Genomic DNA, 6,160 nt, shown 5'->3' with positions numbered 1-6,160 from the left:
AGCGGGGGTTTGTGTGGCCTGTCTGCTTCTTCTCATCCGTTTGTAGATAGGAAAAGTGGGGCACAGACTGGTTAAACGCCTCCTGGATCTGTCTGGATAGGAGAGACCTTCTAGGATTCAGGGCAGTGCTCTCTGCAGAGCGGCAGCTGACAAAGTCCTGAGACAGACGTCTGCACTGTCTGAGGGAGGCTGTTCAGGGTACGAAATCTGGACAGCTGGCATTGCATCTTCTTTCAAAACCTGCAACTCGGGTTTTTGAACCACAGCTTCTGGTTGAAAAACCCACACGGTCCCTAAATTTGGAGGAGAGACACGAGTGGTTCCTGTTGGGTGGCTTCTTTCAAAGGAGATTTTCAAAACGTGGCAGTGGGTGGTGGCTCTGGGCCCAGGGGATGGGGACTTGGCTGTGAGTTTGAGGCAGAAACTTGCCGGTGGACACCGCCAACGCCACCACACACGCCAGCCTCGCGGGCTGCACACATGGCTTTTCCTTTACTCTGGTTTGGGGAGAAGCCGACTCGGTCGGGGACCGGTGGTCAGGAGTGGTCTCAGGCAGAAGTCTGCAGGCGTTGCTGTGCGGTGGGGAGGCCTGGCTGCAGGTGTCAGACTGTCCTCCGTCTGACTGTTAGCTCTGGCTCTCCTGTTGGGCGGGTTTGGTGTCTCAGCTAACCCCTCTGTAGGTGGGACCCGTAGGGCAGGCCTCCTTGGGGTAGGAGACAGGAGTCCTCATGATACTGACCAGGGTTCCAGGCCTTCCCCAGTCAACGGAAACTGACTAGAGGCCAGGCAAGAAATTCAGGCAAGGCTTTACTGGGGCCCCTGCTGCACAGCAGCGTGGCGGGCGAACAGACAACAGGTTCCCACGCTTGCTTGCTCCCTGGGTGGGGGAGGGGAGCCGGTTCCTTACATGGGGTGAGGGTAGGGGCGCGTCCAGGGGTCGGGCCGGAGGGGTGGCTTGGGTGTTTCACCCACCCCTCTGGTGGTGGTGAGTGCAGGGGGCATGTGCAGTACCCGCTTTTGCTCCCGGCTCCTCAAGAGTGGCAGTGGGTTCTTTGGTCTCTTTAGTCCCATAGAGTTTTCTATTTTGTTGCTCCGGGAGAGGTGTGTCCAGGTGCAAGCACTGCAGTAGAGGGTCCCAGGTCCCAGCCTGTGTCACTTAAACCAAGGTCAGGCCTCCATGGGAAAGGCCCCTCACCAAAGCTAAGGTTCCCTGGCCGAGGAGGAGATGGACCGCCCCCTAGGTTCTGTGCCGCCCTTCATACCCACGAGGCTGCGACCAGGCCGGTCAGTGGCGGGGCAGTGCCCTCCTTCCCTCCTCCACACGGCGGCCTGTCCTCTGCCCAGTGGTTCCCCGGGGTCAGCCCCGCACCCCTTGCCTTTTGCCCCAAGACCCAAGTTCCAAGCACAGGGGCAGGGCGGGCGTCCAGACACGACCGCCTGGGTTGGTCCGGCCCCTCCGCTGCAGGAGCACATCCCACGGGTGCCAAGTCTCGGTTCCGGTTCCGGCCTGCTGTTAAATAAATCAGATAAGACCTTAGCGTGCTCGGTGATTACTCCGCCCTGGTCCCCAGAGACTGAGGACGTGACTCCCGTTGACTTGAGGCCTGCGTGTCACGGTGCCGTGCGTGTCACGGTGCCCCGCCAGGCCCAGGGGAATCCCCTCTGTGTGTCCCGGGGGTCACGACCCCACGCCCAGCCTGGGCGGTACCGCGCAGCCGCACTTGCTTCGCTCCTCCCCCCACTCCCGCCCACTGCCCTCTGACCTCTCTGACTGGCTGGTGGTGCTGCACCATTGGGGGGTCCGTCCTCCGTGATTCACTCTCCACTCGCCTCTTGCCGCTGTTCGGCTGGTCCTCAGAGCTGCTTGTAGCCCGTCAGCTAGTAACGGAGCTCCGGTGCCGACTGCGGGGAGAGGGGTGGTGTCTGCGGCTCCACAGCCTCGGGGGGCGCCAGGCCCCGCGTCAAGCCCACAGAAGGTGAGGCGCCGTCTTCTTTGTTCTGGTTTCCGCTGCGAAGGCTGCCCTCTCGCACAGCCCGGCCCGCCCCGGCGCACCTTGGTCCTCAGCGGCGTCGTGTCCGCGGCTCTTCACCCCGCCCTCCCCGAGCTGCTCGGGCAGCTGGCCCCGGCCTGGGTGTGGGCGTGGGATGAGGAGACCCGGCGCACCCCCAGGTCCTGCTCCGGCTGGGCCGGGCGGAACCTCAGCTCCCTCGTCTGACCAGGGGGACGGGCGCCAGGCTCAGGGCGGTGAGCAGGTACCTGACGGGCAGCACAGGGTGTCAGACAAATGGTAGGGTTTTACGTTGTGGAAAAACACACAAAACATAACATTTACCATTTTAATCATAGTCAAGTGCCCAGTTCAGTGGCACTAAGCACATTCACAATGTTGCGCTACCATCTCCTCCATGTAGTTCCAGAACATTCCATCACTTCAGACACACCCACACCCGTCAGCAGTCACTCCCCTGCTTCCCCAGCCCCTGGCAACCCCTAATACACCTCCTGCCTCTTTGGGTTTGCCTGTTCTGGACGTTCGTTTATGCTACAAGTTGTGGCCTTTGTGTCTGATTTCCGGCCCTTAGCGTAGCATGAACCAGTGCTTCACTCTTTTTTATGACTCAGTAATACTCCACTTTGGGCTGTACAATAGTGTATAAAAATGGTAGTTTCTATTTAAAATCTCATTCAGAGGCTGGTGATCATGATGGAAAAGGGGTGGTTTGAAGCTGGGGAGCAGAGGTGCTGCATTTGGAGAAGAGGAGGCCTGGGGGGTGTCATGAGACAGGGAGCTCTCATGTGGAGCTGGACTCTTCCCTGCCTCCCATTGCCAAGACCAGGGCTATTGGGGTGTAATTTCTGAGTCCCTTCTGGTGGGCTCGGGAAGACCTCTAGGATGCCTCCCCACAGGCTGCCCCTGAGGAGGGAGGGGTGCTTTGGGGTGTCCTGCAGCCACTGAGAACGGTGACCTGACAGAAGAGAGGAGCTGTCAAGCCAGACGGAGGAGCAGCTGCATGTGATGGGTGTGGGGCTGGGTGGGAGGGCGTGAGGCCCCGGCTGGAGCCAAGGCGAATGGAGGGGACACGTGTGTGCAGAGGGCTGGGATCGGGGTAGAAGAGGGCAGGCCTTGGGACCCAGGCCAGGAACAAAACCTGGGAGTTGGTCCCAAGGGCTTGAGTGCACCTTCCTCTCCACCCGCTGTCACCACCCTCGTGTGTCCGGGGTCACCTCCTACCGCTTACAGGTTCCCTGAAGGACCCTTGTCTGGACCTCTCCCCACCTCATTCCTACCACTTATCCGCCCTTTGACTTGCTAACTGTTAGATCAGTTCCGGCTGAGATGCTGTCTCTTCCGGAAAGCCTTTCTTGACCTGCACCCCCATAACCCACAAAAACACCCTGGTGGCATCTCTCCTACGTGCCCCCACAGGTCCCTGCACATCCAGCCGGGCTCTAGAATGTGAGGGCCATTTGCTGGTTTGTGTGTCTGCATGAGGACGCACTATGTCTTATTCCCCACGGCACCTCTGGCATCATGGACCAGCGCCTGGCATTGTGTACCAGTGCCTGGCACATGCAAGGTGATCTGCACATAATTGCTGAATGAATTGGGCTGGATAGCGGTTAAAGTGAGGCAGGCTTGAGTTTATTTTTGTAACAAATTACAACCATGGAGTAGAGAACCTTGGGAGAAATGAGGTCGCCCACATTGGAGAAGCTCCAGGCGCTCCAGGCGGAGTCTTGGTGATGTGATGTGTTGCAGGGGGATTTGAGTTAGGGGGATGGACCAGGTGACCTCTGAAACCCTGTTCGGCTCAAATCTTCTGGGGTTTGATGACTTAGCTGCGCCTTGCCCTCTGCCTGGGCCGTTCCTCATGCCAGCTGAACCCCCGTGGGGACCCAGTTGCGACCCAGATGCTGGTCAGGATTCTTCAATCCAGCAACTGCCGCTGTTTATTGAATTTAATCTAGTAATGCATCGCCCACGTGGCCTTTTCATTAATCACCCCTTCCGACTAGGAAGCCAGAGCCAGAGGCTGGGGAAGCATGAGAGGAGAGGGTGAGGAGCATCTGACAGCTTAGCAGGTTCTGTTGGAGCCAGAAGAAGGTAGGGGGCTGTAGGGACGATGCTGGGCCTGGAGGCGGACAGGGTCGAAGACTGGAACTGTTGGCAGGTGCTGGACGGGGCAGAGATTGCCGTGCTCCCCTCCCGGTGGGAGCTGTGCCCGTTCAAAACCTCCGATTCCAAATACTTTCTCTACCAACCTCCCCAAGCCCCTCGCTCTTCCTCGAGGTGGCGAGATCCGCCCCACTCTGGTTGCTCTCAAGCCAGCGAGTCCGCTCAGTTCCCTCCGTGCAGATGGGATGTTACAGAAGGAGAAACAGAGGCCCCGGGAGGTATGTGACTTGCCCGAAACTGGCCTCTGTGGTCAGAGGGGGCGAGGAGAGAAAGTTGGAATCGGGTAGAAGTTGGGGTAGATGAAGCGGCAGGCTGGGGACCAGCAGTTGTGGAATCTCATCCCTCCGTCATTTCCTGCCAGGGGCCCAGGGCCCATTTCGTTTTGTTTTTCGGGAGTATTTTCCCTTTGGTTTCCTTCTGTTACTTGCTGTCCCCTATCAGCGAAGAGTCCCGGGGCTGCCCTGTCCCTGAAATCCGCAGCGTGTGCGGTGAGCAGCCTCCTCGTCCCGGCCCCTCACCCTGGGTTTGCCCTTCATGGATGCCCCTCCCACCCGCCACAGTCCCTAAACACATTCGCTTCCTCTCCTGCTCCCTCTGGATCACAAAAATGGAGAAATGTAGGAAAAAGCAGAAATGTGCACAGACACAGGCTGGTGAAAGGAGCACAGGGAACGCGACAAATTAAAGCCCAAATTAAAGAGTGAGAAGAGGGCCGAGGGCAGGGAGATGGGGCTGAAATGCAGATCAGAACAAGCGGGCACATGCCAGTGCGCACTGGGCACCGGGTCGCTGGGCATAGGGGCCGCGCACGTGGTGAGGTAAGCGTGCCCTTTTGGTGGGCCCAGTTGCCGGCCTCGCGAAGTATCGCGGTGTTTTATCTCCCGGAGGCGCCTTTGCTCGCTGAGGCGGAGGTAACGGGGTTAATTAGCGGGGATCCCTTTCCCGAAGACACAGACGGCTCGCTGGCCGGAAGGGGAAGGTGGAGCTATTTAAGGAGGAAGACGTGGAGGTCGGCGCCGTCCCCGCCGCACCCTGCATCCGGAGCACACACTTACGTGCCCTGTGCCCTGGCTTGCTGAGGTAGTTTCAAAGGCCCAGGAAAGGAGACCTTTTGCAGAAAATGTCACTTTTTCTGTGGGAAAGCAGGGTATGATGATTGAGGTGGCAGTTGGGTAAGTGGGCAGAGGGTGGGATCCTTCTAGCCCCGGGGCCTTTGACATAAAGGAGACACTTCCTGTAAGCCGCGCATTGTGAGACAGGGAGGAGGGAGGGCAGCCTTCTGTCCGTGCTGGCCACCATCAGGCGCAGAAGCACTGTCCATCCCGCTTCTTCATAGCCTTGCCCCATGGGCAGACCTGGCGTTCAGGGCATCCTCCTCCTTGGGACAAAGGCATCATTGAGGTGCTTAGTGGGGGCCTCCCCACATCGCTCAGCTCATTAGAAGGGAGCCGTGCCTTGGAGCGGCACAGATCATGAAGCATCCGGGGTGCCTGCGGCTCTAAGAAAGTAGAGAATTAACTTGGTAGGATCAGTTCCCTGGGCGGCAGGTTGCTTGGAATCGCTTCTTACCCCAGGGCCGGGAATTGTAAACACACTCCTCTCCCAGGACCAGCGCTGACTGGTGGGGAGGCTGAGCTAGAAACGACCACAGGGCCGCAGAGAGGAGCCCCAGGGGGTGGGGGGGAGGCTGCAGCCAGCAGCCAGCTCTCTGCGGGGGAGATGCCTGTTTTCTCACCAGGATGTGGCTCAGGATGTTGGGCTGAATCGTGACCTGCACGCTGGGAGCCCCCGGCCCTGTGGGCCCTGGACAGAGGCCCAAGTTGAAGTTGCAAGCATTTGTCTTCCCAATTCTAATCCTAATTCAAGTGTCTCCTGGGTTACAGGAGGCGATGGAACGAACAGAAAGGACGCAAGGCATCCTTAGGATTCCGTTGTGCGCCTGCCCCACAGGGCTCTGTGCTGGATGTCTCGGGAGAGACTGA

This window comes from Lagenorhynchus albirostris, chromosome 9 (assembly GCF_949774975.1).
Source record: "Lagenorhynchus albirostris chromosome 9, mLagAlb1.1, whole genome shotgun sequence".
In the NCBI taxonomy this organism is placed as follows: domain Eukaryota; kingdom Metazoa; phylum Chordata; class Mammalia; order Artiodactyla; family Delphinidae; genus Lagenorhynchus; species Lagenorhynchus albirostris.
This window is presented reverse-complemented; position numbering follows the sequence as displayed.